This window comes from Aethalodelphis obliquidens, unplaced genomic scaffold (genome assembly GCF_003676395.1).
Source record: "Aethalodelphis obliquidens isolate GAN/ISIS:26980383/991018 unplaced genomic scaffold, ASM367639v1 scaffold64, whole genome shotgun sequence".
NCBI classification, from domain to species: Eukaryota; Metazoa; Chordata; class Mammalia; order Artiodactyla; family Delphinidae; genus Aethalodelphis; species Aethalodelphis obliquidens.
This window is the reverse complement of record NW_020838008.1, coordinates 7013381-7033048: the sequence shown is the minus strand read 5'-3', so window position 1 is coordinate 7033048 and position 19668 is coordinate 7013381. Positions and strand designations below refer to the sequence as shown.

Here is a 19668-nt window from a genome sequence, read left to right as displayed (position 1 = left end):
TTAAGAGAGATAATTACTTTAATGAAGATTAAATATAATTTAAAATTCACATTTATCTTTATCTACCTAACGCAGGTCAGAATTAGCCTAAAATGGTTAGAGAAGTGGGAAGGAATGGATTTCTCCAAAAAGTCTCCATCTGTTTATGCGGAGATGTGTCTGATCTGACCGTCATCCTGCCTTTCTTTCTCTTTCTCCTCTTCCTTTCCTTTTGTCCATTAGTGTCTCCCACATCAAGCCCAAATGAAACCTTCTGCTTCTGAATAACCATCATTTGGGGATGTTTGGCAGAGACAGCAGGATAGCAGCAATTTATACCCAGGACGCCCAATGATCTTTGAAAAGCTGTATCTATGTTGGGCATATGGGGGAAAAACATTAAGATCAAAGAAACTGTGACAGGTTGGTTTTAGAAATATCCTCCTTCCTTGAGACAGGGAGTGTCTACTCCACCTGTCAAAGATAGGAAGCCACGGATAATATTAAACTGATTGGTATTACTCATCGTTTCATGTGGTGTTAGAATTATTCCTCATGAATGGCATTTGAGCTGTGGAAAGAGCTCAGGAGACAGAAAAACAAGAGCTTAACTTCTAGCTTCTCCTCTTAGCAAAGGTATGACCTTAAAAACATTTCTTAACATCTCAGAGTCTGGGCTCCTTATGTGTAAAATGGAACTAATAATGCCCATCTTAAGTTCAGAGCTTTAGAGTACCTGACATTGAGTAGGTACTCATAAATGCAATATACTTCCATGCTGAATCATGAGTTGTCATCTGAAAGCTCCAGAACACTATAGCAATGGCCCAATTATCCACAGGCGACAACAACACTTGATTCTGCAGAAGTGACCAGTGAGTTTTGCCCTAGGCTCTTGCTGAAGGAGGGGGAAAGGGAAGCACGGCCTCCTCAAACCCTCTAGCACAGATAGGCACAGGCCTGAGTGTTCTAACATTCAATTTCCAGGGAGGAAAACTAAGTCTGGCTTAGTAGGAAGGTACAACGGACTCCCAGAGGCAATATTTCAAATAATAGCTCTCATTTACTAAATATCAATGGGATGTGACACATTATATACAGTATCTTATTAGCATGACTGTATAATTTATCATCTAAATCAGGACACTTTCAGAGTGAAAGGGAATGCTATGCATAATTACATCAAGACAACAGGTATAGTCCTGGATGGTCTTGGGCAAACTGAATCTATGGTTCCCCCATGTTTAATCAATGCAATCACTCTATGAGATATAAAATACTCCCTATTCTACAGGAGGAGAGGATGATCCCGAGGGATTAAACGTGACAAGTCCAAGGACATACAAACTAGCAAGTGGCAGACTCAGGGTTGAACCTCAGTCTATAAGATGCAAGAGGTTCTTCCCTCCTTGAAACCCCTTAGTCATGATACCAGCTGCCAAACAACAGCATTAATTTTGTTTTGAAAGCCTGCCTTTATTGAGTGAATAACATATTTCAAGCTCTGGGTCATGACTTCCAAATGCTATCAAGAAAGAGGGCAAAAAAATGGGTGAAATGAAAGCAAAATTAGGCCAGTAAAGTAAGTCACATCCTAATGGGAATCTGGCTCTTTATGAAGGCTCAGTGCAGCCTGAATATCAAAGGTCTGAGTTAATGCTTATTCAAGCATGGAGAATGACAGTCAATAGGGCCAGACATCAATAAGCCTCCTTCCCATGTGCTGGTCTATATTCTCATGCACCCAATGAACTCGTAGATCTAGGTCAATTCACTGCTGATTTTTTTTTTTTTTTTTTGCGGTATGCGGGCCTCTCACTGTCGTGGCCTCTCCCGTTGTGGAGCACAGGCTCCGGATGCGCAGGCTCAGCGGCCATGGCTCACGGGCCCAGCCGCTCCGCGGCATGTGGGATCTTCCCGGACCGGGGCACGAACCCGTGTCCCCTGCATCGGCAGGCGGACTCTCAACCACTGCGCCACCAGGGAAGCCCTGACTGCTGATTTTTAATGATCTGCAATCTCAAATAAATTTGCTTCACTTCTGTAACATGCCACGATCTATTCTTTCCCCCAGAGCTTAATAGGTATAAAAATGCTGAGAGACGATCAACAGTCCTCTCCATGATGTTTCAATAGGTGAAATAGATGGGGGTCATATAATCTCATCCTTTACCCCTTTCGCCAAACAGCGAATCACTATTTGAGTTTTACTAGTCTCTTTACGCAACAGGAGCAGGGCCAGTCTGGCCTCTATCAAAAGTGAGGCACACCGACAGAGACAAGAGAATTTACATTCTGGCAGAGAACAAACAGCTCAAATTAGTCATAGATTCCAAACATTCTCAGTCACCACTCCGTAATGAAAAACCACCTTCAGAGACCAAGTGTGACGTGACCAGATAGTTCAGTGATCCTGTGAAAGATCCCACTTGAGACATAAGCCAAAATTCAACCCTGCTTTTCTGACAGTGTGTGGTCTTACTATTTAAATCACCCAAACACCCTGACCTTCAGATTCCTCAACTGTAAAATGTTGCTTCTCAAACTCTATCTGTAGAGCCTGTTAAAACACATCCCTGGGGCCTGAGCTTGGAGATTCTGTTTTATTAGGTGTGGTGTGGAGCCACAGGATTTGCATTGCTAGTTTCCAAGTCATGATGATGATGATGCTGTCCATGGACCACACTTTGAATAGTAATAAATTGTCTCAGTAATGCCAACTTCACAGTTTGTGTAAAGATCTGAAGGGATGTAGGGATCCTTAGCAGAGCTGCTGACTCATGATGCCTCTCACTCAACATGTATTCTTTGAAGGGAGGCAGAACAGAAGTCCAAGAATATTAGTAGGAAGAAAACACGCGGACATTTAACCATTTCTAATATATCAGGTACAAGATTTAATGACATTCCAATCCCCCTTGTTATAATACATTCTCTGTGGCAATTAAAATGGGGCCCCAGTCTCAAATTGTGAATGTACCCAAAGGCTTCCCAGTTCTCCGGGTTTTGTGTCTTTAATCACAAAACACAATTTTTTGCTCACAAGTTCCTTGCGGCCTCTTTAGGCTCAGCTGCATCACCATGGCATCCAAACTCCATTTAAAATCATCTTGACTACTACTTAAAAAATAAAACATAAATCTTCCCCTTAGAATAGTTTTCAGGAAATAGATGAACTGATACTTACTTTGCTGAAACCAGGAATCCCCTCTTATACTAACTGTCAATCCTCTGACCAGCTAGAGTCCTTCAGTTTGTCCTTGTCTAATGTACCTCAGTGATCGGGGAACTCGCTCCCCCCCCACTTTCATTCCAGTTTTCTCTCTTCACAACGTTATTTAATCTCTCGGTTGCAGCTTCTTAGGATTAGCTACAGCATCTATTAATAGTTTTACTTTTGTTTACAGTTCCAAGGGGAGAAAAATGGCTCATGCCTTTTCTCCAATCTAGAAAATACGTCTTATGGCAGCAGAAGGAAGATGCACAGGCCCCATGAATAACCTGTTTCCACAATCATTCCACTGTAAAGATGTTAATGTGTTTCTATGCCAAATGGATCCATTTACTAGGCAGAACAAGTTGGATATAAACTCTTTCATTGCTTTCAGAACACTGATTATCTTCCTGTGTCACCTACTGTATAATGCAAAAATGTTAACAAAAGCACTAACTGAAGACATTACTGGGAATTAAAAAACAAAGAACCATCAGTTGTCACTAAATACGCCTTTCATGTTTCCAAATGAAATGCATTTGCGCACTCAAGAAATAGGATAGAAACGTGCAGGCCTGCCATTGTCAGATGCAAACATCTTCATTAGATTTTGATCCAGCTGCTGCAAGATATATAAAAAGGGCTATCAAAACTGGCAACTCAGTATTGGTTATTTTAGGAAAATTCAAAAAAACCATCCCTAAACCTGCACTGATTTTTTCAGACAACTTCCCTGGCAGGACAGTTGGTTTGGAAAGAGTAGCATTAAAAACCTCTGCCAAGCCTGCCCCTCGAAATGGTACCACAAAGGACGCATTGCCTATGGCTGTTAAAGACAGGCCGCAAGTGCAGAGTCGACCTGTGTTCCTGGACACTTGAGCTGCAAATCTCTGCCTCTCACCCCCCAAATCTCCTATTCCGACCTAACAGCATCTCCTTAAAAGCATATGAGTTAACGTGGCCGAACCCGGGTCTTTACAGACCAAAATGAAAAGATTAGTATGCGATGTCTCATAACATCCTTTCTCTGTTGTAAGAACTCTTCCTATGCATATTAGCAGTCAGCTCATTTCTAGCATGTTATTTGCCGCAGACACTGGCTGTTTTAAAAGGAGAAAAAGTATAGTCAAAGGAGCAAGCAGGGAAGGGAAGAAGAAAGAAAAAAGAGGAGGGAGGAAAGGAAAAGAGAAGGGGAAAGAGAAAGAGTCAAGGTTCCAAGGATGGTGTATAGAGGAGGTTATAGAAAGCAAACCAGAAATGTCAAAATTACCTACAATTCTTCCTTTGAATTCTGTTGAAACAGAAGAGACCCTACAAAATCCTGAAGAGCATACATATTAATCACAGCCCCTAGCATCTTGACTTGAGGACCTCTTCAGTCAGGCTCAAGTCTCTGGAGGCTTCTGATGGATACCAAAGAACTCACAGAAAACAGTCAGAGATGTCACTGTCATCCACAAACGGCTCTCTCCCTGCAAGGTCTTTACATCTCTCTACTTATGACAAAGAGAAACGCAAATTATGAGCACTATTATTCAACGTCAGTCAACAAGGAGGGCAGAACACGTGGACCACTAGCTAAATCTGCTTTAAAGATGTTTGGCTCTGCCTTTAACTTGTGCACCATATTATCTATTTTACAGTCAAAAGTAAATTGAAATGCTCAAAATATTGATGTAACATCACGTCCATTATTTGAATTAGGTACAAGGGCTCATTGGGAGGATCAATTCATTATATTTATATTGTTATTAAAACTATTACCCAAATCTAAATGCTCTTGAGACCCACAATGTATTTCTCCTTGCATAGAACACCCCACTCCTTCAAAACACCACCTTTTCTGCGCTCACTTCCGCAGCACATATACTGAAATCAGAACGGTACAGAAAAGATTAACATGGCCCCCGCACAAGGATGACATGCAAATTCGTGAATCACTCCCTATCTTTTAAATTTAAAAAAATAATAAACTTTATTAATTTTTTAAAAAGCCTTTTGAAGAGTGACCTCCTTTTCTGCAGTGCTCTAGCTGGCTATCAGCTTCCATCTTGCCAACTGTTTTAGTCAATGGAGTCAGATTGATAAGAGAAGCACAAGTTGAGGCCCATGCTTCCTCCACCCAGAGTGGGACTTGGAGTTGGGAACCTACTGCAGCCGGATGATCTTTCTAAAATGTGAATCTGTTCACGAGGCGCCTCTGTGTAACACCATTCAGCGATTTCCTATTGCCCTTCAGATAAAATCACATTCCTGCTGTGTGACTACCGGCTAGTTATTAAACCTCTCTCTGGCTCAATTTCCTCTTCTATAAAAATGGTGATAATAATCGTGAAGAAAATGTATGTGAAGCCCTTAGAACAAAGTTAATCAATGCTCAATATTATTATTATTGATGGTATCTAACCAGCCCTGTTTCTTCTCTGTTCCCCTGGACTATGTTGAAGCCACGCTCAGCGATGAGTTCCGGAACTCTCCCATGATCTTTCTAGCCCTTATGCCTTGGCCTGTGTAGTTTTTTTTTTTTTTTTTCCTGTTGCTAACACCCTCTGCCTCCTCTTGGCCCTTAGCCAGTTTCACTCCTATTAATTTATAAACTGTCAGCTTACACGCATATTATCAAGGTTTGCTTCCCCCAATATATGCATGAATTGCATACTTCCTCTACTATAATATGCATGATACATTACTATAACATCTTGCTTCACCGAAATGTTCATAAAGGACCCAAGATTAGATTTTTCCTTGCTCACCACTGTATTTCTCAGTAGCAAGCAAAGTACTCAGGGCGGACCGGATTATAACGCAACAGAAAAAGAAATCCTAGCAAATTACAAAGACAAAAGACTAGTCCTTTTTTGGGTGTGTGGTGAAGGAAAGTGCGGTGTTTATTGTAAGGTACCATACAAGGAGTCTGGGACAGCTAGAACTCAAAAAACCCAAACTCCCAGATGGATTTGGGCAAAGCCTTTATTTTTAAGATTAATCCTTGATCACACTACAATAATCACAGGACAGCTCCACAGTGTTTTCACGCCAACTCCCATGTCACCCCAGACCCTATGACACTGCTTATCTCAGGGTAGAGAGAAAGGGAACCCAGTAATTGTTCACTTCCTCTCTTAAAACTTCCATTCAGAAGTGGCACATCTAACTCCTCCTCACATGCATTGGCCAAGGCAAGTCACATGGAAAAGCCTGATGTCGATCAGGTGAGAAATCCTTATGCAGAAAGGATGCTACCGAGAGGGAAACTACAATATTTAGTGATCTGTAATAGATACAACAGATCTCAATAAGTGTTATTTAATAAAATATTTCTTTGCTGCAAGTTGACAAACACAAACCCCACACCAATTAAAATCTGACCAGAAACTTCTCTGCTATTCAAAGAGATATCCATTTTGGAAATTTTGGACATTTTTCACAAAGTCATGATTTCTGCCACAGGCACCAGTTGCATGTCTGTGTGGTCACAGTTTACAAACCACACCGGTATGGATCCCACTGTGAGTAAAGAATAACAATTAGGTTCAACAACAACAACAAAAATCTTCATGGTTTGATTACTTACTCCATGCAATATGAATATGGACATGTGAGGTTAGAGCCAGTCTAATAGAAATATATAGCAAAAAGGGAACCTTCAAAATCATTTTCTCTGATCTCTCGGAGGAGACCCAAAAAAGCAAAGTGACTTGCCAAGTGCAAACATCTAAATAGTAACAGAGTTGGGACTAAAATGTTAATCACCAATTTTAAAGCAAGTGCTCTTTCAATTATAGTGTAACCTTCCCATAAGGAATGTCACATAATGTGAATGACTGGAAGAGATCACCCTTTAACAGATGAGGAAACTGAAACCCAGGGAGGTAAAGGGACTTTCTCAAAGCTATCCACAGTGTGGTTCCATCTTGCTTGGCCACATAAGACCTTAGGGAAACATAAGTTGTTTCAGCATCTAGGGTAGTACCTGCTCTTCACTGAGGGCTCAAAGAAATATATGTTGAAGTGAATTGATCTGAACTGAATTGAATGAATTGAATTGAGCTGAAATGACACAAAATGTAGAGATGCATTTTTTTTTCCATTACATAGCTTTTGTTTCCATTTCCTCTGGGGTTTAAGACTTGTCAGTCCATCAAGTTACACACCAACAACTGTGACTTTGTTAGTTTCTCCTTTATAATATCCTTGTTCACTGTTCCTTCTACATTTTTAACTGCCATCCTCTTTTGAGCAGAAACAAATAAATATCTAGAAATCTTGTCATCTCAGACATTTACCAAACAACATAGGATCTGGAAAGCAAAAACGCCAGTGACAAGGGCCCTTGAAAGATCATTAGACAAAGAACTTTATTCCCTCTGAGCTAAGAGGTCACCTAAAAAAGTGACATAACCCAGATGCTCCTAAGCCACAGGAACAAATGCCATTAAGTTGCTGTCTCCTGACTAACGAGTGATATGTACGAAGAATAAGAATTAAATTTAGAGAGAGAATACAGATTCTGGCTGGGCTCCAGGGATGAGGGATATTAAATAAGAAAGAAACAATAGTGCTGTCAAGTCTGATTGTTTAAAACATAAAACTCTTTCCATATGGCTTGAGAGGAACAGAGTTGCACAGTATTGGGATGCTCTGCAGAGTCACACAAAGAAAGAACAGTGTATACCATTTGGGTTGAAAATCTTGACTCTGCTTTCTTTTTCTTCTTCTTATGACCCACCCAGGCACATAGATATTTGAAAATAACAATAGGAAAAGCATATTATGAAGCCTCTTTACTGTATCACAGATTTGATTATAGTGTAAAAAATTGATGGGCTTTGTAGTGAGAGAGAATTTGGTTCCAACCCTGAAAATACTCCTCCTTACTGGTTGACATAAGCCTCAACTTTCTCACCTGTACGTAGAGGCTATATTTTTATGGCATATGGATGTGCTAAGGATGAAGTGGGATAACAGATATAAAGTGACTGTTATTTAGTAGGCATTTATTACAATGTACTTTCTTTAGCTTTTCCTTTAAACACATGAAGATGCAATCATCCACATAGCAGCTCCATATAAATCTGTGATGAGATGAGAGAAATTTTTTCTCACAGACAACAAATTGAGATGCCTGCATTTTATGCCTGCAATTAATTAACATAGATTTACTGAGAACTACTAATAGACAAAACTCTGTGGTAGTACTATAAAGGTTACCAAGTCTTACTGCACAGGATCTATAAAATTAAAGCATTTGTTGAAGCCCTTTTTCATCAGTTATGATAATATGTAATCAAGATTACCTGGCCTCTTAAGTATTTGTTTTTCTTTATGGGGTGTATGTGTTCAGTATAAAAAAATAATAAAAAACAAACCACTCAGACTCAAGCTAGAATCTATGGGGTTTATTTCATACCCCATTGAAACATACCAGATTGTTTAGAAATTATTTGTTTCCAACCAATTTTGTGTTACAGGTATATACCTATAACTTTGTCTGTATCCATATATCTTCCTGTAACTATGGCAGAAAGAGCACTATGCTGTGGGTTTAAGCCCTGCCTATCCATATTCTAGTGGGAATAAGAATTGCCATTGTGTTTCTTTCTGGAATCTCGATTTCCTCATTGTAAAATCAGATTTCCTAAATGGATGATTTCTGAAGTCACTCCCGTATACAAAAGTTAAAATATAGATACTTATGACTCTTTACTAATATGTGTGTGTGCATTTATGAAGAATATGTTTGTTTCCCAAAACACAACTCTATAGAAATTTCATGGAGATAGATACCATGATATGAATGCAGTTTCACATTATACCAAGTTTCAATGAATAGAAGGTTCTCAGAAGACTTTCAAAGTGCTGTTTCCTTCAGTACCTCTTGCAACGGTCCAGAGATGGAGTCGAGGGTAATACCAGAGCTCTTCTCCTTTGCCCTCTTGGGGCTACTACACAACAGAGGAACAATCATAGGCCAGATGGACACACAGTTTGGGGAGGTTTAATTGATCTCATGATGCCTTACCTATGGTTCCAATTAAAACCCTTGAGCCCCATCTCATGAGTAACAGGGACAGGAAAAATAAAAAACACTTTGGTAGGATCAGGGGAGGTACAGTGTGCATTTCCCCCATACACTTGGCCCCGGGAAGGCTGCTGGGCTCCCAGGCCAGGTCCCCCACCCTCTGAGGCCCCCTCCATCTGTGGCAGTCCTAGGGGCATAGGAGGGAGTCAGGGGGAGAAGAGGAGAGGCAGACAGGGATGGGCCCTCTGGGATCAGAGGATCGGGGGGAGCACATCTAGCGTTTGCCCTGCCCACTTGGGCCCAGTGAGCCTGTGGGGACCTGGACCTGGTCCTCCACCCCCCAAGGCCAGAGGCACACCTGGGCCCCTTCTTCTGTGTTGAGTCTAAGACCCACCCCCACGCCCCCCAGGGCCTTTTCCAGCCCTGTGGGTCCTAGGCATAGGCCCCGCCCACCACCCAAACCCTGTCCCTGCATAAGCCCCACTCCCCACAGTCAAGGCCTTTTCCGGCTGTTTTTTTTTCCTCCTTTTTTTTTACTATTGTGGTTCTGTTTTACCTCCAATTGTTGTTTCATCAATATTTTTACTTTTTTATTCTTTCTAACACATCTGTTAGTTTTCTGATCTAATTTTATTTTTTACTCTTACTTATTGTTCTGCTCCTTTCCTTTTTCTTTTTTTTTTTTGCCACCCCCTGTGGCTTGCATGATCTTGGTTCGACAGAGCTCCTGCAGTTGGAGCTCTGAATCTGAACCACTGGACTAACAGAGAACCTCAGACCCCAGGGAATATTCATCGGAGTGAGGTCTCACAGGAGTCCTCATCTTGGCACCAAGATCCAACTCTACCCAACAGTCTACAAACTCCAGTGCTGGAAGCCTCAGGCCAAACAACCAGTAAGACAGGAACACAATCACACCCATCAAAAAAAAAAAAAAAAATGAGATGACAAAAAAATATATCACAGATGAAGCAGCGAGGTAAAAACCTACAAGACCAAATAAATGAAGAGGAAATAGGCAACTAACTTGAAAACAAATTCAGAGAAATGATAGTAAAGATGATCCAGAATCTTGGAAATAGAATGGAGGCATGGATTGAGAAAATAAAAGAAACATTTAAAAAAGATCTAGAAGAACTAAAGAACAAACAAACAGAGACGAACAACACAATAACTGGAATGAAAAATACACTAGAAGGAATCAATAACAGAATGACTGAGGGAGAAAATGAATAAGTGAACTGGAAGACAGAATGGTGGAAATAATTGCCGAGGAGCAGAATAAAGATAAAAGAATGAAAAGAATTGAAGACAATCTCAGAGACTTCTGGGACAACACTAAATGCACCAACATTCGAATTATAGGAGTCCCAGAAAAAGAAGAGAAAAAGAAAGGGTCTGAGAAAATATTTGAAGAGGTTATAGTGGAAAATTCCCTAACAAGGGAAAGGAAATAGTCACCTGAGTCCAGGAAGTGCAAAGAATCCCATACAAGATAAACCCTAGGAGAAAAACATCAAGACACATATTAATCAAACAAACAAAAATTGAATTCAAAGAAAAAATATTAAAAGCACCAAGGGAAAAGCAAAAAATAAAATACAAAGGAATCCCCATAATGTTACCAGCTGATTTTTCAGTGGAAACTCTGCAGGCCAGAAGGGAGTGGCAGGATATACTGAAAGTGATGAAAGAGAAAAACCTACAACCAAGATTACCCTACCAATCAAGGATCTCATTCAGATTCGACGGAGAAATCAAAATCTTTTCAGACAAGCAAAAACTAAGAGAATTCAACACCACCAAACCAGCCTTACAACAAATGCTAAAGGAAATTCTCTAAGCGGGAAACACAAGAGAAGAAAAAGACACACAAAAATAAACTCAAAACAATAAAGAAAATGGTAATAGGAACATACATATCGATAATAACCTTGAATGTAAATGGCTTAAATTTACAGCCAAAAGACACAGGCTCACTGAATGTACACATACATATATATATGTATGTGTAAGACCCATATATATGCTGCCTGCAAGAGACCCACTTCAGACCTAGGGACACATACAGACTGAAAGTGAAGGGATGGAAAAAGATATTCCATGCAAATGGAAATCAAAAGAAAGCTGGAGTAGCAATACTCATATCAAATAAAATAGACTTTAAGATAAAGACTGTTACAAGAGATAAGGAAGGACACTACATAGTGATGAAGGGATCAATCCAAGAAGAAGGTATAACAACTATAAATATTTATGCACCCAACATAGGAGCACCTCAATACATAAGGCAAATGCTAAGAGTCATGAAAGGGGAAATCAACAGTAACACAATAATAGTAGGGTACTTTAACACCCCATGTACACCAATGGACAGATCATCCAAACAGAAAATAAATAAGGAAACACAAGCTTTAAATGACACAACAGACCAGATAGTTTTAATTGATATTTATAGAACATTCCACCCAAAAGTGGCAGAATACACTTTTTTCTCAAGTGCACATGGAATATTTTCCAGGATAGATCACATCTTGGGTCCCAAATCAAGCCTCAGAAAATTTAAGAAAATTGAAATTGTATCAAGCATCTTTTCTAACCACAGTGCTATGAGATTGGATATCAATTACAGGAAAAAAAATTGTAAAAAAAACACAAATACATGGAGGCCAAACAATGTGCTGCTAAATAGCAAAGATATCACTGAAGAAATCAAAGGAGAAACAAAAAAATACATAGAAACAAATGACAAACAAAAACACAATGACCCAAAACCTATCGGACACAGCAAAAGCAGTTCTAACAGGGAAATTTATAGCAATTCAATCCCACCTCAAGAAACAAGAAATAATCTCAACTAAACAATCTAACCTTAAACCTAAAGCAACTAGAGAAAGAAGAACAAAGAAAACCCAGTCAGTAAACAGAAATAAAGATCAGAGCAGAAATAAATGAAATAGAAACGAAGAGAACAATAGCAAAGATCAATAAAATTAAAAGTTGGTTCTTTGAGAAGATAAACAAAATTGATTAACCTTTAGCCTCATCAAGAGAAAAAGGGACTCATCAAGATAAAAAGGGAGAGGACGCAAATCAATAAAATTAGAAATGAAAAAAGAGAAATCACAACTGACACTGCAGAAATACAAAAGATTATAAGAGACTACTTCAAACAACTATATGCCAATAAAATGCACAACCACAAAGAAATGGACAAATTCCTGGAAAGGTACAATTTTCCAAGACTGAACCAGGAAAAATTTAAAAATATAAACATACCTATCACAAGTATTGAAATTGAAACTGTGATTAAGGATCTTCCAACAAACAAAAGCCCAGGACTAGATGGTTTCACAGGTGAATTCTATCAAACATTTAGGGAAAAGCTAACTTCCTTCCTTCTCAAACCCTTCCAAAAAATTGCAGAGGAAGGAACATTCCCATATTCATTCTATGAAACCACCGTTACCCTGATACCAAAACCAGAAAATGATTTCAGAAGAAAAGAAAATTATAGACTAGTATCACTGATGAACATAGATGCAAAAATCCTCAACAAAATACTAGCAAACAGAATTGCTAGCAAAATACTAGCAAACATTAAAAGGATCATATCACATGATCAAGTGGAATTTATCCCAGGAATGCAAGGATTCTTTAATATATGCAAGTCAAGGAATAAAAACAATATGATCATCCCAATAGATGCAGGAAAAGCTTTTGACAAAATTCAACACCCATTTATGATAAAAACTCTCCAGAAAATGGGCATAGAGGGAAACTACCTCAACATAATAAAGACCATATATGACAAACCCACAGCAACCATCATACTTAAAGGTGAAAAACTGAAAGCATTTCCACTAAGATCAGGAATAAGACAAGGATGTCCACTCTCACCACTGTTATGCAACATAGTTTTGGAAGTCCTAGCCACAGCAATCAGAGAAGAAAAAGAAATAAAAGGAATGCAAATTGGAAAAGAAGAAGTAAAGCTGTTACTGTTTGCAGATGACATGATACTATACATAGAACATCCTAAAGATGCCACCAGAAAACTACTAGAACTAATCAATGAATTTGGTTAGGTTGCAGGATACAAAATTAATGCACAGAAATCTCTGGCATTCCTACACACTAACAATGAAAAATCAGAAGGAGAAATTAGGACACAATCCCATTTATCACTGCAACAAAAATAATAAAATACCTAGGAATAAACCTACCTAAGAGGCAAAAGACTTAAACTCAGAAAACTATAAAACACTGATAAAAGAAATCAAAGGTGACATAAACGGATGGAGAAATATACCATGTTCTTGGATTGGAAGAATCAATATTGTGAAAATGACTATACTACCGAAAGCAATCTACAGGTTCAGTGCAATCCCTATCAAACTACCAATGGCATTCTTCACAGAATTAGAAGAAACAATTTTACAATTTGTATGAAAATGGAAAAGACCCTGAAAAGCCAAAGCAATCTTGAGAAAGAAAAACGGAGCTGGAGGAATCAGGCTCCTCAACTTCAAACTATACCACAAAACTACAGTAATCAAGACAGTATGCTACTGGCACAAAAACAGAAATATAGATCAATGGAACAGGACATAAAGCCCGGAGATAAACCCATGCACGTACTGTCCACTAATCTATGACAAAGGAGGCAAGAATACACAATGGAGAAAAGACAGCCTCTTCAATAAGTGGTGCTGGGAAAACTGGACAGCTACATGTAAAAGAATGAAATTAGAACACTACCTAATACCATACACAAAAATAAACTCCAAATGAATTAAAGACCTAAATGTAAGACCAGACACTATAAAACTCTTAGAGTAAAATGTAGGAAATACACTGTTTGACGTAAACCACAGCAAGACCTTTTCTTAGAGTAATAAAAATAAACAAATGCAACCTAATGAAACTTAAAAGCTTTTGCACAGCAAAGGAAACCATAATCACGGTGAAAAGACACCCTCAGAATGAGAGAAAATATTTGCAAATGAAGCAATGGACAAAGGGTTAATCTCCAAAATATACAAACAGCTCATGGAGCTCAATAACAAAAAAAAAACAACCCAGTTAAAAAGTGGGTGGGGGCTTCCCTGGTGGCGCAGTGGTTGAGAGTCTGCCTGCCAATGCAGGGGACACTGGTTCGTGCCCCGGTCTGGGAAGATCCCACATGGCGCGGAGCGGCTGGGCCCGTGAGCCATGGCCGCTGAGCCTGCGCACCCGGAGCCTGTGCTCCGCAACGGGAGAGGCCACAACAGTGAGAGGCCCGCGTACAGCAAAAAAAAAAAAAATGGGTGGAAGACCTAAATAGACAGTTCACCAAAGAAGACATACAGATGGCCAAGCAGCACATGAAAAGATGCTCAACATCACTAAACATTAGAGAAATCAAAACTACAATGCGGTATAACCTCACACTGGTCAGAATGGCCATCATCAGAAAATCTACAAACAATAAATGCTGCGGAGGGCGTGGAGAAAAGGGAATGCTCTTGCACTGTTGGTGGGAATGTAAATTGATACATCCACTATGGAGAACAGTATGGTGATTCCTTAAAAAACTAAAAATAGAACTACCTTATGACCCAGTAGTTCCACTACTGGGCATATACCTTGAGAAAACCATAATTCAAAGAGTCATGTATCACAATGTTCACTGCAGCACTGTTTACAATAGCCAGGACATGGAAGCAACCTAAGTGTCCATCGACAGACGAACGGATAAAGAAGATACGGGGTATATATATACAATGGAATATTACTCAGCCATAAAAAGGAATGAAATTGGGTCCTTTGTAGAGATGTGGATGGACCTAGAGTCTGTCATACAGACCTAGAGTCTGTGATACAGAGTGAAGTAAGCCAGAAAGAAAAGAACAAATACTGTATATTATAACGCACATGTATGGAATCTAGAAAAATCGTACAGATGAACCTATTTGTAGGGCAGGAATAGAGATATAGACGTAGAGAATGGATATGTAGACACAGGGCGGGAAGGGGAGGGTGGGATGAACTGAGAGAGTAGCACTGACATGTATACACTACCATGTGTAAAAAAGATAGCTAGTGGGAACCTGCTGTACAGCACAGGGAGCACAGCTCAGTGCTCTGTGATGACCTAGAAGGGTGGGAGGGAGGTCCAAGAGGGAGGAAATATAGGTGTACATATAGCTGATTCACTTCATTGTACAGCATAAACTAACACAACACTATAAAGCAATTTTACCCCAATTAAAAGAAAATTAAAAAATAAAATTATCCAATGAGGAAACTAAAAAAAAAAAAGATTTTATGAAGAGGCACTGCCCAATGTTACAATATTTTTGACTGTTATCTCCCAATTCCTCCCTGAACTCATCACTAAAGTAACCTAAATTCCATTGAAAACAACTAGAATCAGTAACACCAGAACCAGGAGAGGGAGGTTTGTGAAATTTGCATTGTCAGGGGTCTGATCTTCTTTATGAGTTTCTACCACTTCAAAATCATTCAGAAGCCCTACATATTTCACATGTCTAACTATTCCAAATTCCTGATGTGTGTATTTTATTTTCTTATGTATTATTTTTAAGAACCAATATCCATACATCAAAAATCTTTTTTCACATAGATTTTATAATAAAAATTTTTTTTAAATACTTGATTTTCCTGTCCCATAACCACTGCAGTCTAATGCAGAAATTTGCCTTGATAGAAGGAAAAATACAGAATAAAAAGAAACGTATTTTCCATCATAAAAATTTTAACTTGGAGAAGAAAATGAGCAATTACATAAACAAGTCAATTCAGCCTCAGGGAATGTGTAACTCACATAGATTTCTGGTTGAAACCCAGCTGAAAAGGGAGAAGAAACAGATATTAAACGTTTCTGCATAATTCATCCCAATTCTGTATGAATATTAAGCCTCTATGTGATTAATATTAGGTTCTTGTTTTATTAACATTCATTGACCTCTTTAATGAATGATCCACCCAACACCAACTGACTCAGAATATCTAAAAATGGGGATAGCTTCATGTTTATTTAAAAATAGAATTTAAAAGTTACAGAGGTGATTCTGATGCAGGCGGCACTCAAAAAAGAGCCCTGTGTATATCACTGGTGCACTAGTCCTCTCTTAGGTGGAACACTTTTCTTGGGTATTTTCAGACCGTTTTTCTCTAGCTCATTTAGTGATATTGTTTCACACATTTGTAATGCACTTAGGTTCTTTTGTCATAGACTGCAATCCACCCTATGATCCTCTGACTTCCTAAATGATTTTCTCAAATTTAAGAAATATATACATTAAGGCTCATTCTCTGTGCTGTAAATTTCTATTGGCTTTTGGACAAATGTACAGTCCATCATTACAGGGTCATACAGAATGGTTCTGGCTGGACTTAGAATATTGTGCTCTTGTGTCATGCAATTGCTTTAGTGGATGCAATGTCCTCCCCATGCCTGCTTTGCTCAATCTAATTGTCATTAGACCTAGAGCAAATACCAAGTATTAACTTTGGAAGTTGACTGTAACTGAATACTTGTACGGGCCTTTCTCTGGGTATATAACACTCCAACTTGTCCTTTAGCATGTGGTGTAATGGGATGCTGCCCTCCAGGAAAAACATCAAATGAAGCACCTGTGCTTGAGACTTGAGGAAGAATTAAAACCATGTTCACATTTATGGTACCTAATAAATAGCAAACAGAATAAAAATGTTAAAAAGATAGCAACAAGGGCTTCATTTGAAAGATATTTTTTCCTTCAGCTTAATATATATTCCTATGCTATTGTTGCTTATTCTTGAGAAAATTTACAGGTAAAAGATTTAAAAATATGTTCAGGAGAAATTTAGGTTCATATACTCGTAAGCAGTACACTTGCTTTGATGACAAAAATTATCATCATCCCTCTGTTGCTGTGTTTCCCTCAATACAGGTCACTAACAATAAATTAGTTGACCTTAAGGTTAGGGTTCCCAGATTCATTATATCAGCAGAATTAGAGAGAAGATTCCAAAAGTCCCTGGAAAGGAGACCTCACATTTCCTTGCAAGTACAGATACCTTACAAATTAGTCTAGGAGCTCATAACCTTGAACTTGGGAAAGAGAATAGGCAGAAATCAATACTGAATATTTAAAGGTAACAATGGTTGGCAGAAAAACTTAGTCTCACAGCAAATTCCTGAATCTGAACAGAGAAGAATATATACCTCTGAGGAAAACACTTTATCCATCACTCAGGAATCACCAGTATATGAGGTTTTAAAAATGCCGAGTCTCTTTTCTTTGAATTAGGAAAACGTCTATTTTACTAAACCATGCTCACCCAGAAGTAAATTTTTCTAAATCTACATTTTCCTGTGAAGGTTAATCTCTGCCACTCAACCATGCACCTTGCAAAGTTAAGCCCAAGACAGAGCATTCTTTGAAGAGAAGATAAAGGCTTGGAAATATCAAGAGAGATTATTCAACTGAGAGGAGAAAATCAGTAAATCTTTTATAATGTGAATTTTGCTTTGACGAATTCTTAAAAGAGCCATTTGTACCTCTTCATTTAGACCCTCCATTGATTAATGGAAACGAAAAACTAATTCTCTCCCTTCCCGCCTGCGCTGCTTTAGAGGCTCGGAAGAGAGTCAACAAAGGACAGTGGGGCCCTCTAGTTCTTTGTCCACAATAACTGAGCATCTTGGGTTGGAAGAAAAGGGAATGTTGATCTCCTGGGCTTGTTTAGCTTTGCTTTTTTAATTGCTAAATGCCAGCCTGGGAATTCTGCCTAAAATGGTAATAAGTTGCATTTATACTACACCTTTCATCCGGAAGGCACATGCTTCCCTCGGTTCTGAAACACAGCCATCCTGGAGCTGAAAAGCAGTAACTGTTTTAATGTTGAACGTTTATTCAGTGCCATGATTATACAAGGTGGAAGAAATTGTTTGAAACAGAACCAAAATATTGCAGTAACAAAGACTGTGGGCTGCAGGTTTTGAAAATACACTAGATGCAGTCTGTCTTGTGCTTCCCTTTGCAAACTGAGTATAGACCACTTTTGAATCCTGGGATTCTGAAGATGCCCACTTTTGTGTTCCCTAGTTTGGGTTCAACATATTTTGCAAAAAAAAAATCAAGAGGAATGAATTGATATTAAGTCATTTCTTTTAGGAAAATCTGATATTTAGAATGAACACCAAGAAAAATGCTGGTGAAAAAGAATTCTCTCATTTTACCCCTCCTGAAGGCATTTCTATCTCTGAAAAGAGCAGGTAAAGAAAAACAAGACGGCAAAGACTCACTCGGGAACTCCTGAACATGTGTCTCATAGCTGATTCCTCTTCTGCTAGCCCAAGAGACAGGCATGACATCTGTCACTGGGACTAAAAAATTATTAGGTCAGAAACTTAGTCTGGCTCATTGCTATTATCCCCAAGAACCAGACAGTACCTGGAGATAATAGATCCTCAATAAATGCTTGTTAAATAAATGAAAGATTGGTCTTCTTGCTCTGAAAACATGCGGGCCAAGGCCTGCGAAGTTTTCAGCTACTGCTTGAGTAGAGATCTGTTTTTACCTGAACAGCAAGGGAAGGGAAAAAAAATAATGACAAGGGTAGTAAGAAAGTATGAAGGGCTGATTTGTGAGATGTTGAAAACAAGTGTTCATGTGCCCTCCAAGTACCAGACCCCTCCCAGTTTATTGCTGTCAGTAACCATATTTCATTACAGTGCTCCACAGAAAAATAATTGAAGACTTAAGAGTCATTTACATCTGTGCCTAAAATGAGGTTACGCTGTCCTTTCCTGCGAGCAGGTTTTGAAAAGGGAACAGACGAGGGAAAACGGTTTGTCAAATAATATTCAGTCCAGGGGCTTAGGAGTCTGGATTCCAGGCCCTGCCAACACTGGCTGGATGTGTGAGATTTCCAAGCTCCTCATTCTTTCTTGGACTCAGCTTCCTCATCTGTAAAGTGAGAAGCATGGATCCAATTGACCTCGGTGATCTCAGTGAGAGTCCATAGATCAGCCATTTGGCCTTTTACGGCCCTAGCATCTAAATCTGGAATCTAGATTAACATTATCTACTTCTTTTTCCCTTTAGTAGCTTTGGCATCGCACAGGTACACACATCTCAGTAAATGACCATCTACTCACTCTCTTGTTGCTTGAGCACCTTGGGAAACCCTACCTGGTCTAGAGAGATGACTAGACCAGACAAAATGTCCTAAAATAAAGACCAGCATTTTCATCTTGCCTATTTTATACTTGAGGCAACTGTGTCTCAGAGAGGTTAAGTGACTAGCATAAGTTGTCCAGCCAGCAAGAGAAAAAACAATGTTACTTAAACTCAGGCCTCTGGGATCCCAGTTGAGGTTTCCCACACCACTTCTCCCTATATCTTTACAGCTGAGTAAGTTTTAAAACCGTTTCTGGGGTTGATTAAAGTCTTCTTTT

At 39.1% G+C, this 19668-nt stretch overlaps 1 long non-coding RNA gene and 1 other non-coding gene across 2 annotated transcripts in view; one reads left to right on the top strand and one right to left on the bottom strand.

The window, feature by feature from the left end:
- LOC113610628 (uncharacterized) overlaps positions 1-19668 on the bottom strand; it is a 156871-nt gene that overhangs the window by 119863 nt on the left and 17340 nt on the right. The gene's annotated exons all lie outside the window — the stretch shown is intronic.
- Positions 5039-5145, top strand: LOC113610715 (U6 spliceosomal RNA). The gene has a single exon (XR_003429187.1). It is a non-coding gene; the product is annotated as a U6 spliceosomal RNA (small nuclear RNA).